The sequence below is a fragment of the Carettochelys insculpta genome, chromosome 10 (genome assembly GCF_033958435.1).
Source record: "Carettochelys insculpta isolate YL-2023 chromosome 10, ASM3395843v1, whole genome shotgun sequence".
Taxonomy (NCBI): domain Eukaryota; kingdom Metazoa; phylum Chordata; order Testudines; family Carettochelyidae; genus Carettochelys; species Carettochelys insculpta.
The window spans coordinates 13755029-13767500 of record NC_134146.1 but is presented as its reverse complement, the minus strand read 5'-3'; the positions used below and the strand labels follow the sequence as shown (position 1 = coordinate 13767500).

At 40.6% G+C, this 12472-nt stretch overlaps 1 long non-coding RNA gene across 1 annotated transcript in view; it reads left to right on the top strand.

Moving 5' to 3' along the window:
* Window positions 1-11926, top strand: part of LOC142018478 (uncharacterized) — a 23172-nt gene extending 11246 nt beyond the window's left edge. Inside the window, exon 3 of the long non-coding RNA XR_012646833.1 lies at window positions 9306-11926. This is a non-coding gene — a long non-coding RNA (uncharacterized LOC142018478). The remainder of the gene's footprint in view (window positions 1-9305) is intronic.
* Window positions 11927-12472: the final 546 nt, after the last annotated feature.

Genomic DNA, 12472 nt, shown 5'->3' with positions numbered 1-12472 from the left:
ATGAGCATTTAGAAGACAGGATTAGAAAAGAATCATTAGAGAGAGAATAATCAAGAGGAAAAGGCTTCAACATAAATGCAGATATTGTGGCTTACAAACCAGGTGTTAATGCAGAGCACCCTTGAGAAAGCAGGAGCCCGGGTCATCCCACAAACGGCCCACAGGCAACAGGAAAAATGTGGATAGAGTAAAAACTGAAGTGCTTTAGAAGAATTGGAGTTTTGCAAGTCCTTTAAAGTCCCTTTAAAATTCAGCTATACTTTTTTTCCACATTTTACCTACACAATAAGCTTTATTCTGTATCATAAACAACAAATCAATATGACAATGGACCTACAAGTTGGACCTCTCAGGTCTGGCACCTGACTGGTCCTGAACAAGGGGATTTGTCAGACCAGGGGAGGTCCCCTGCCACCAACCTCCAACCCATCTCTGCTCTGATTCCGGTCCCAGCCTGGCTGCTGGCCACTGCAGCCCCCTGGCTCAGCTTGGGCTCTGGTCTCAGATGAAGAATGCTGTCAAGAGCTTCAGCCCCATCCACAGCCCCATTGTCAGTCTCCAGCCTGGTGTTCTCCATCCTGGAACATCTGTGTTCCACTGGACCAGAGAATCCTGGCTTTTAGAGGTACGGCCCTGTATCCCTGAATTGATTATAGGACAAAAAAAAAGCAGTCCTGTAGCACCGTGAAGACTTAGATGATGAGCTTTCATGAGACAGAGCCACTTATTCAGATCTGGAGAATGATAACTGAGAGAAAAAGAATTAAAAAAAAATTGAAAAAAAAAAGCTGATGAATCAGCCAGATACAGAGAAAGTAAGCAAGGGGAGGCAGGAGGGAAAAAACCCCTGCAAGTGCCCATTAAGTTAAGTGGTATGCCTGTGGATCACTGTGCATATCAAAGTATTGGAGGGGTAGTTGTGTTAGTCTGGATCTGTAACAGCAACAAAAGGTCCTGTGGCACCTTATAGACCAACAGAAAAGTTTTGAGCATGAGCTTTCATGAGCACAGACTCACTTCATCAGATGCTGGTCTTGGAAATCAAGATTCAAGAATCAAGAAATCAAGCATCTGATGAAGTGAGTCTGTGCTCACGAAAGCTCATGCTCAAAACTTTTCTGTTAGTCTATAAGGTGCCACAGGACCCTTCGTTGCTGTGCATATCAAAGGTGAGGGATTTTTCCTTGTAATGCATAGACTAATTGAGATCTTTGTTAAGGCCCTGGTGATAGGTATCAAATTTGAGATGTCTCCCTTCGTAATCTGATGTTAAAAGCTCTTTATTTTAAAACACATACCCTTAAGCCTTCAATAGTTTGTTCCGCCAAGTTGACTCCTTTTTTTTGTTTTGTGAAGGTACAGATTAACATGGCTGTCTCTTGATTTGCTCCAAATGGGTTTGCTCTAAATGAACCGTGAACTATTTTCACTTTTTACTGTAGGATCTTGAAGTGTGTGAAAGGGGAAGGTAAGGGAATAGTGGTGCATTCTGGGATTGTTGTAGATATTTGTTCATGAAGTATTGTGGTTTATTTGCGTTACACAAATGTATCTATAATTGGTAACTATATTTTTCTTTGAGAAGAGCATGAAGTCCTGTGGCACCTTCTCGACTAACATAGACTAACAGATATTTTGGAGCCTTAGCTTTCGTGGGCAAATACATGCTTCATCAGATGCATGAGTGGGGGGTGGGTGTTCAGAGGAGTATTTAAAGAGTGGGGGCCCAGGAAACAGGAGGGCCAGAGCTGACAAGGTCTATTCAGTCAGGGTAGATATGGCCCATTATCAGTGGTATAGATCAAGCGAGGAGAAAAAAAAGCAAGTCAGATCACTAAGGGGGGATGTGGCCCATTGTCAGATTTTAATGTGGTGGTGTGAACTTCCAGCACAGAGAAACTGCTTTTGTAAGGGGCCAGCCACTCCCAATCTCTGTTTAATCCTTGGTTGATGGAGTCAAATTTGCAAATGAATAGCAGCTCAGAGCTTTCTCTCTCCATTTTATTTTTGAAATTTTTTTTGGTGTAGGACCGCTACTTTTAAATCTGTTACCGAGTGTCCAAGGAGATTGAAAAGTTCTCCTGTAGGTTTGTGTATGTTGCCATTCCTGATGTCTGATTTATGTCCATTTATTCTTTTATGTAGAGACTGTCCAATTTGGCCAATGTAAATTGCAGTGGGGCATAGCTGACACATAATGGCATATATTATATTAGTTGATGTGCAGGTAAAGGAGCCCCTGATGGTATGGTTGATGTTAGGGCCTGTGATGATATGGCTGGTGTAGATATGTGAGCAGAGTTGGCAGCAAGGTTTGTTGCAGGGATTAGTTCCAGGTTTAGGGTTACTATGTTGTGGTTTTTTGTTGCTGGTGAGAATTTGTTTAAGGTTGGCAGGCTGTCTGTAGGCAAGGACAGATCTGCCTCGTAAGGTCTGTGAGAGTGAAGGATCATTTTCCAGGATGGGTTGCAGATCCCTGATGATGCATTGGAGAGGCTTTAGCTGGGAGCTGTATGGGATGGCCAATGGTGTTCTCATATTTTCCTTGTGAGGCTTATCTTGTAGCAGGTGGCTTCTGGGTACCCGTCTGGCTCTGTCAATCTGTTTCTTCACTTCCTTAGGTGGGTATTGTAGTTTGAGGCAAGCTTGGCAAAGGTCTTGAAGATAATTGTCTCTGTCTGATGGATCGACACAAATACGGTTGTGCCCAGCTGTATACAATGGATCGTGTAGTGCGTCCTGGATGGAGGTGTGTAGAAAGCACAGTGGTCTGTGGGTTTTCGGTATGGGGTGGTATTTATGTAACCATTGCTTATCTGCCTAGTAGCCTCCAGGAAGTGGATCTCTTGTGTGGACTGGTCCAGCCTAAGGTTGATGGTGGGGTGGAAACTGTTGAAATCACAGTGGAACGCTTCAAGAGTCTCCTTCCCATAGGTCCAGATGATGAAGATGTCATCAGTGTAGCATAGGTAGCGGAGGGGTGCTAGTGGATGAGAACTGAGGATGCATTGTTCCAGGTCAGCCATAAAAATGTTGGCATATTGTGGGGCCATGTGGGTGCTTTGTGTACCAAAACTGTGTGAGTAAATGGAATTTTATATTCAAAGAGTTCTCTTGGTGCAGGAATCACCTGTAGCTACTTTTTTAATGTTTCGGAGTCTACCAGTCCATCTTTTACAGTCTTGGCCCCTTTGTCTGTCAGATATTTGTTGTATTAGAGTTCCAGCTTCTTGAGAAAACAAAAACAATGGATCCAAAAATCATCATCAAAACAGTTGTCTTTAGTTTCTAATCCTTTACAATTCATCATTCAAGTAAAATTAGACATGTACAAGGATCTTGTTGAAAAGTGTTTGTTGAGATAGCAGTCTGAATGTGAAAAGTTAGAATACTACTGGTTTTTTCATTGCTGGTGAAGTAAACCAGTAGATAAATTCTAGACAATCAATAAAGAGGATGAATAACAGTTCAAAAAAATGGCTTATATACATCAGACTTTCAATGAGACTGTTGAAAATAATGGTTAAATACATCTGAAAATTAGAATTTTGAAAGGCTGATGTTTGACACCTAAATATTATTTCCTAATTATTACTAAAAATCATCAATAAGTGGTTGTAAGTATATATTCATCTTCAATATAATTTGGCCGCTGTCTTTCAATAAAGAAATTACCGCAATTTGTAAAGAAAAAAAACCCCAACATTAAAAATGCACAACCCACTTAAGTGAATCCAACTCCCATTAAGTGCCTTAATTTAGCATAGCTGTTGAACAAGTGCTTAAAGGTGCTTAAATACTTTGTTGTATCAGGGCCAAAATGGACATAAATACTCATTGACTTCAAAGGCAGTTAGATTGGTTCTTACTGAACTATCCTATTAAATAACAGTGAAGTCAGCTCCCTCAATCCCAATAATGGGGGTTGGCCAGACGTTTTCGAAAAAAAAAAACAATTTTGCCAGATCTGTGGGCTTCTAGGTTCCCCACTCTTTAGGAAGTCCTGTGGGAAGTGCTGTGCAGTCCAAGCTGTGCTGCATGGAGTCTAGGAATGGAGCTGTCTGATCTCCAGCTGCTTGGTGAGCTTCCTAAATTTCATTTTGAAAATTCAAAATAGAATGTGTTGATTGTTTCTAAATGAAATTTTGGACTTCAGGTTCTGTGGAAAATTTCAATGCTTCATTTTTTTTTATGTGGATTTTTCTTCTGAGTTTCAACCAGCCATAGCATTAATGAGCCTCCACAGCATCACTGCATACCCTTCCCAAACACAGTTGGAGGGGGAGAAAGAAACTAAAAATGCACTAAGGCTACATCTACAGTACTAGCATTTGTCTACAAAAATTACTGTCAGAAGAGCTGTTCCAACAAAACTTCTATCGGCAGATCGCATCTACGCATAAAAGCAGATCGATCTTTTGATCCACTCTATTGACAAAAAGGGCCCCTGGAGCATCCATAGGGCATTTTTGTTGACAGTTTCTGGTGACAAACTGCATTTTGTGTGTAGATATGCTACGAGTTTTGTCAACAAATCCCCAGTGTTGTCTACAAAAGGCTCCAGGGTAGACGTGGTCTAAATAGTTTATAACCATAATGAGTCTTTTCATAAAGGCCACATTACTCCATAGTGTTGACCAAAGAGTGTAGCCAAGTGTTTCACTGCATTCATGGATTGTTCTTAAAAGTCCTCCAGAGAACAAATACCCAAACCTATTGTCTAAAGCAAAAACTCTATGGGTACATCTATTCTATTCTATTCTACTCTATTCTAAAGAGTTTTGTCTACAAAACTGGGGTTTTGGTCACAAAACATGCAGAGGGTCTACACACAAAATGCGTTTTTTTGACAGAAACTGTAGACAAAAATGAAGTGTAGATGCTCCAGGCGGCCCTTTTATTAACAGAACAAATCAAATGATCGATCCACTTTTCTGATCTGTCAACAGAAGTTTTGTCAGAACATCTCTTCTGACAGACACTTCCATCTACAGATGTTTCTAGTGTAGCTGTAGCCAGTATGAAAGGGAGACAGGCCATTTCTTCTGAAAGGCAATTCTAATCTCACGGCATGCTCACCCTGTCCAAAATACGTGCTTCAAAGATATGCTTTTGAGTTAGCAGTATTTACAGCTAGATTTTATATGTTACCAAGCTTAAAAACAGATCTGAAAACTCACTGAAAGTTTTACACATTAATTGTGCCAGATTTATTGTTGATATCTCTCCCTATACTTTTCCATATCTCATTTTGATTGATGTGTTGATAAGTCATAAACGTAGTCCCTAACTCTCCTTGAGATCAAATCACAGAAATCATAGTTGTAGGACTGGAAGGGACCTTGAGAGGACATCTAGTCCAGTCCCCTGTTCATGAATCTTTGTTTTGACAAGTTTCCTATTTTCTAAATGGAAGACAGACTTCAGCTTTGCAAAGAGTAGAAGGATGCTTGATACGGGTGAACTGAATTGCGGGAAGAGAATAAAACATTCAGTTAATATAACTTCCCAACAGCATCTATATAAAATACCAAATATGTAATATCTATCAATATGCTGTTTACTATGCATAACATACATATATATATATATATATATATATATGTATATATATATGTATGTATGTATGTATTGGCTAACAATAGGGTATCACCTACAGACTGTAGAGATACAAACATTCTTTTTTCTTTTTTCTTACCATAAAAGTCCCCCATATTCCTCTTGAATGAGGGTTGCTGCCCAAACTAATGGCTTGGTGAAATAAAGACTACAGAACGTTATGTTTTATGTGAAATTCTAAAATCATATTTATTGGCCAATTCACAGAAAGTGCCATAGTGATCACAAAAATGAATTTGTTTTTAATACATGTACAGGCCAAGTTGTAAAATAACAGGTCTATTTTCAATATGCACTTAACAAATCATGTGGAAAATGCCAGGAATTTAACAATCTCAAAATCAGAAATGAACATTCTGTGTTCCATGGATTATATCACAATGCCAGCAGGGAAGGAAAAATAACTTAATCCCAGTACATATAGTGTTCATTTTCAATGCATTTTCCCATTTCAATTTTTACTGAACAATTTAATGAAGAGAAATGAAAATATTAGTAAGCAGATTTGTAGTCAATGTTCATATTCACCTTTTTAATTGCATATAGTCATTTGACTCAACATCCTGCAAAAATTATACAACTCTCTTCCATACATATTTAGCACTTGCAACAAGACTTTTCCAGGCGTGGTTATGATCACTTTCCATGTACAATTATATATTTAATATAATGAGCATCTCTCCTTTGTAGAGATTGTTTGAGACACAAAAAAGGGCTTAGAACAATCATACAATACGTGTCTGACTCATTTTGTATCCCATAAGGTACGGTCCCTACTTCCTAAAAATATAGTCATAGTTTCACAGCGACTACATTGTCTAACTGGTAGGAAAACTTCTGAAACTGGAAAAAATTGCTAATAGTTACAATTATTGCTTATAAGCAAGAAGTAATGCACCAATATGGGAACAAAGCTTGCAAATTAAAAATTTAATGTGAAAAGTGCACTTTCCAACAAGGAAATCTTTACACTTTCCAATCATTATGAAATAAAGCAACTATATACAATATGAAATGTGGTGAAATGAACTCACCCACTCAGCCAATTGGATAAAACAGATATTCAACTCAAGACTGTGCAGTTATTTTTTGGTTGTGCAAAATCTTACACTCTGGTTTATGAAGGGTAAGAAGAGAGTCACTTCACACTCAGATCAGCCATGGAAAGCTTTCTACTTCAAAAGGGCACAATGTTGCCCGACATCCCAAGCAACTAATAGGGTATGCGCACACTATTGCATTTCATGGGGAGCTCTGTACTTCATCATTTCACGCTAGTCCTGCTACACAGATCATAGAAAGGGAGGTATAGTTCCGCGAGCCCCATATGTGCCTAGAGAAGTGGGGTGCAGCAATCTCTGCTCACCCCTGAACAAAGACTGTAGAACTGCCTTTTCTTGACTTGTCACACATGTAGGGTGGAAGGAAGCACTCTGGCTACATCTGCACTGGAGAGTTTTGTTGACAGAACTCGCAGAGTGTCCACACTAAAAATGCATTCTGTTAACAGTAACTGGAAAGAACACAGCAGTTTTGTTGATAGACTTGTGCCTCTCCCCTGCACAAGGCAGAACACTTTTCTCTAAAGAAGATGTCCACAAAAAAACCATGTGGATGCTCTGCAGGGCACTCTGTGGACAGACAGGGCTTCTGGGTCACCAGGCAGCCCTGCCTGCTGTGCTTCTGGTTGGCCAGTCTGTCAAAAGGGTGGACAGGCAGTCTGGCTGCTCTGTCAGCGTGGATTGACCACGGGATCCACGTTCATGTGTGGCCACAATCTGTTGACAGAAGTTTTGTTGGATGATCTCTTCCGACAATAACTTCTGTCGACAGATCACTGTAGTATAGACATAGCCTCTTTGTGCCCTGCATTTTCCCCGTAGACATACACCCAAACAACAGCCAGGCACAATTTGGCCCAATGATTATATACAACATTTGAATCTGATTGGCTATTAACAATTCCAAACCAGAGAACAGGGTGGTGCATGTTCCATAGTTGAAAAATGGCCATACAATTATTATGCCATATTTACAGATTAGTGGTTTTTGAGTGTCCGAGAGCTCTAATAGACTAACACACCCCCATTTTGCAACAGTACGTACCACACGGGGCAATTCAAACACTAACCTTAATAACCAAGCACATTCAGCTAATCAAATCACACGGCTGGATGAAATATCTGGTAGCTCAAAGGATAATAATCATGCAACAGTACGGACAACTCTTGACTGTTACTGTTCTGAGGGCAGGGTATTTCTTCAATCCCTTTTAAGATTAGAGGGTTTAATATCATAGCTATGTGCACCAACACTTTTCTTCGTGTTTCACAATCTAACTTGTCAAAAGCTACAAGCTCTTAGCCTTACTGCTGGGCTCTAAATCTTGCATCAGATACACAGTAATATGAAGAGAGATTTTGTCAAATTCATTCATATCTTGGCATACAAGTGTAGTGTCAGAGATTATCAATCTATTGCTGTCCGTCTTGTTAAGAGAGTTTTATGATGGGTTTTGTATTGGCTTAATCTCTGAAATACTACACGGTGCATCCCTTAGAAAGTGAATTGATCATAAGTAATAAAGAGAAATACTGGGATTGTTTAGGTTTTGAGGTGAATAAAACTTCATGAAAAAGGCAAGAAAAATTATCTACTACTTGAAGACAATGAGTTAAGAGACATAATTAAAAGAACTGTGAAAGACTCATCTAGGAAATGACCAATGGAGGAAAAGTGATAATCATCCAAACATATTTGCTGGGTATAAATCATAGTTAGGGAGAAGATTGATTTAGCTTAGCATAAGAGGAGCTAATGGGGGAAAGCTAAGAAAAGAAGAAGTTTAACTGAATACCAGGAAAAGCTTCCTAATGATGAATTTTCTTAGACTCCCATGGGAAGCAGTGAAAACCCCAGCCTTTGAATCATTTCAAAGACTAGACTGGGCAAAGAAAGAGCAATAGAAAATATATTATGAGGAATGATTCTGCAGAGGTAGAATTCTAGACTACCTGATGATCTAATGTATGTTCTAAAGATAACCCTTAAACATTTTGGTATTTCTTCTTCTTTCCTACAGTTTGGTATCTATGTATAGGGCCACATATATCAACATGAATCACTTGAATGTCTTTTATGCTCTAAAGCAATGATCCACTTCCAATCCATACTCTTTTGTCAACACTTATTTTCTGAACTATTGAATTACCAGTTAGGGGTTTGCCCATGAAAGCACAAAGGTGCCAGAAGACTTCTTGTTGTTTTTGAAGTTACAGACTAACACGGTTACCCCCCTGAGGCTTTTTGCCAATAAGATTCTAAGGGATATTATTCAGATTCTGATGGAGCCATTATAGACATTGTAGCAGAGACAGTTCAAAAATTTTTAGAGGTTATCACGTATTTTGGTGCCTCAGTTTTTGGGTGCCTAACTTAAGACATTTAGTGGGTCTGATTTTGTGAGATAAAAACTATCTTTGGCTTCTTCTAGAAACGTGATGTAATCAATAGCCCTGGAGGAGAGAGCGGGGGAATTACAACTAATGGTTTTCAAAATCGAAGCACAACTCTGTACCTTTGTAGCAACTCTACCGCTGTTTAAGACCTTGGTATTATTGAAAGAAAACAGTATACAGTGTCCCCAATTTGTTTAATAACATGAATTTGGTTTTTTTTTTCCACAGCTCTCTGAAACATCACGTCTCAAATCTGAGTCTCTGCATCTTCCGTTAATTAAAATTTCCAGTGAAGGTGTTAAAATTATCTGTGAATATCTACAGAATTTGCATTCTCACTAACCAGCGCAGACCTATTTTGTCCATAAAGCATTCCCCACACAATGAGGGCGTAGCAGTGAGACGTTTGTTATGGTTCTTTTACCTCTCTGTCTCTGCTAGAGCTGTTGTAACTAATGTACCATACAAGCCAGGAGCAGCAGCAACCAACCTAAACCACAGTTTTAGTTCATTACCACAACATTAGCTTCCATGCAGTAAATGATCAAATATTAAGCAGAAATATATGTATTGTTACCTCTGAACACCTCTCCTTTTGACATTCCGCTTCCCTCCTTAACCTGCTAACTGAGGATATGTGGGTGGTGGATGAAACTTCCACTTGGGGAGTCAGCAGCGCCCTGCTCAGGCCCCACTGAGGGCACACTGCATGCCCTCAGGCTCTTGCTTCCCTCTGCAGTTCTCTTATCCACTTTTCTTCTCCTTTTGCCTGCCCTTTTCCTCTTCCCCTCACCTCCTCACCCCATCCTTCATTTCCCCAATGGCCACCCTCCTACCCAGCCCCACCACTGGCACAGAAAACAGGAAAGGTCCCCTCCCAGCACAAAGAATGGGAGACTGACAGACATTAGGATCCAGACAGCAGGCTGTGCTTGTTGGCAGAGGAAGTGGAGCCCCTGACACAGCCTGCAATCTGACAGCCACGCATTTGAAGAGATGAGAGGTGAGGGTCCCTAGTCATGCCTCTCTGTGGAGCAACCCTCACCCCAACTGCACATATCGTTTCACCACCCAGCCTCTGCAGTTTTCCTGCAGTCGCTGACTGAAATTTGAGCTGTTAATGTTCCATGCAGGTTCTAGGGCGGGTGGCTGAGGAGGCTCAGAAGCATGTAAAGGCAGCAATACAGCACTGGGTCAGACCAAAGGTCCTTCTAGCCCGGTATCCTGTCTTCGGATAGTGGCTAACGCCAGATTCTCCAGAGGGAGTGAAGAGAACAGGTAATCACCAAGTGATCCCTCTACTGCCATCCATTTCCAGCCTCTGACAAACAGAGGACAGGGACATCATTCCTACCCATCCTGAATAAGAGCCACTGATGGACCTGACCTCCAAGAATTTGCCCTTTTTTGAAACCTGATGAACTCCTGGTCTTCATAACATCCTCTGGCAAGGAGTTCCACAGGCCTAGCTTGTGCTGTGAGAAGAAAAACTTCCTTTTCTGAATTTTGAACCTGCTACCCATTAATTTCACTTTGTAGCACAGTGTGGCTCCCCGCTATGCTGCCTTCCCCGCCGCCCTGGAACCTGCATGAATCATAAAAACATCAGTGGCATGGAACTAGGGAGGGGTTTCCACTGCACTTGTGCATCCCCTGTGTGGGAAGGAGGAGACTGCTATTGCTTTACCGGCAGGCTACCCATTTGCAGATACTTGTCAGTCCAGAAGCAACTGGTATCCACTTCTATTCTCTCGCCTTGAGCCTCCAATTTTAGCCTCTGTCACAGAAACCTGATAACACTCTCTAACTCCATCGTCACTCTCTACTCCCTTCTTAAATATTAATTCTCTGCTTCCTACATTGCTCGTCTACTGTTAACCACAAGATGATTGCATAGCAAAATACCCATATCAATCTTCCCCAGCACCACAGAGTCTCACTTTTTATAGCCTATTGAAAATGTTCTCTCACCACTTTTGTTTCCAATGTGAAACTTTAGTTACTATGGTCAGAGTCATCAGTGTAGACCTTTTGTTCAATCCAAATGGCATTTAGTACTTCAGGAGGAACACAAAGGGAAAGACACTGAAATAAAAATGCCTTAAAGCCATTAAAGCCTGGAAAATTTAGCAAAGTGGTTGAGAAAGGCTGAGATAGTTAAAAGAGCCTTAAGAAGTTAGGTGCCCACACAAAATCAATGGGTCAGAAATTTGCTCTGTATTCAGATATATTTCTAAAAATGGCCCATGGCATTTTACGGACACACAACGGACTGCATAGCTTGACAGGTTTTGCTGCATGAAAGAGGTCAAAAAATTAGCCACCTAAAATGAGACCAGGTATTTACTTGACAAAATTAAAGTAATACTTTTCTGAAAAAAACATGTAAAACTCCTTTTGCTTTGTTTCTAAAAATTCTTACCAGGCAAACATGGCTGTACAGCTTTAACTTATGTGCGCTTTGCTTGAGTTAGGACTGTAGGATTGGCCCATGCACCAATATTTTCTAGTTCGGGGCCCCCAAGTTGGTTGTCTAAATCTAAACCTATATTTAGGCACTGAAGGGCTAGCATGCCCCTTGCCTTCAGGGAGATGCACAAAGGAATTGACGGCTGTAAGGCATCCAGGACTTCTCCATTAGACTACACAGATCTTGGGGACCTGGGAAGAGTGTAATACAGCCACTGTGCTCTCTCTCAAGATGGAACAAGATGGATACGTGTGTACGGGGAGAGCAAACTGTATCCATTCCGGTGTCATAGGAGGAAACGTGACTCTGCAGGGCTGATTTTCCACTTCCTCATCATGTAGCCATTTGTACTAGTGCACATGAATAAATACAGTGTGAGTACAAAGCCGTACCAAGTCAGAACTGTGCTGTTTCACATTCATTTTATAACAGTGAAAATGACAGCAGCAGGCACAGGGCCAAGAGAATCAAGACTGATGTCACAGAACCCGTTCAGACTCCCCTGGGAGCAGCACCTGTATTCAGAGCTTCATAGGTGACTAGATTTTAAGCAATACACACAAATATTTTCCACAAAAAAGAAAAAAATCTACAAGAAGTTCTTTTTAAAACAACAACAACAAAAAATGAACCCCCCTGTCCTGGTTCACTTTTTATCTTTTTTCACAGGTTTAGCATTTTCTACTTTCAATTTGTATTAGTATTTTGAAGTGTATTTCATTTTCTTTAATACCCTTGCCAGAATATTCAATTAAAATGGGCAAGAAAACAGCACAAGAACTTGATTTGTTTACACACACACACACCCCCCCCCAATTTTTGAGCAGGCATAGCGCCTACTGTCCCAGAAATGTTTTTCATCATACCACCTACATAACTGTAAATTCATTCCTCTGTCCTTCCACCCCAACTGTGCACGCACTCA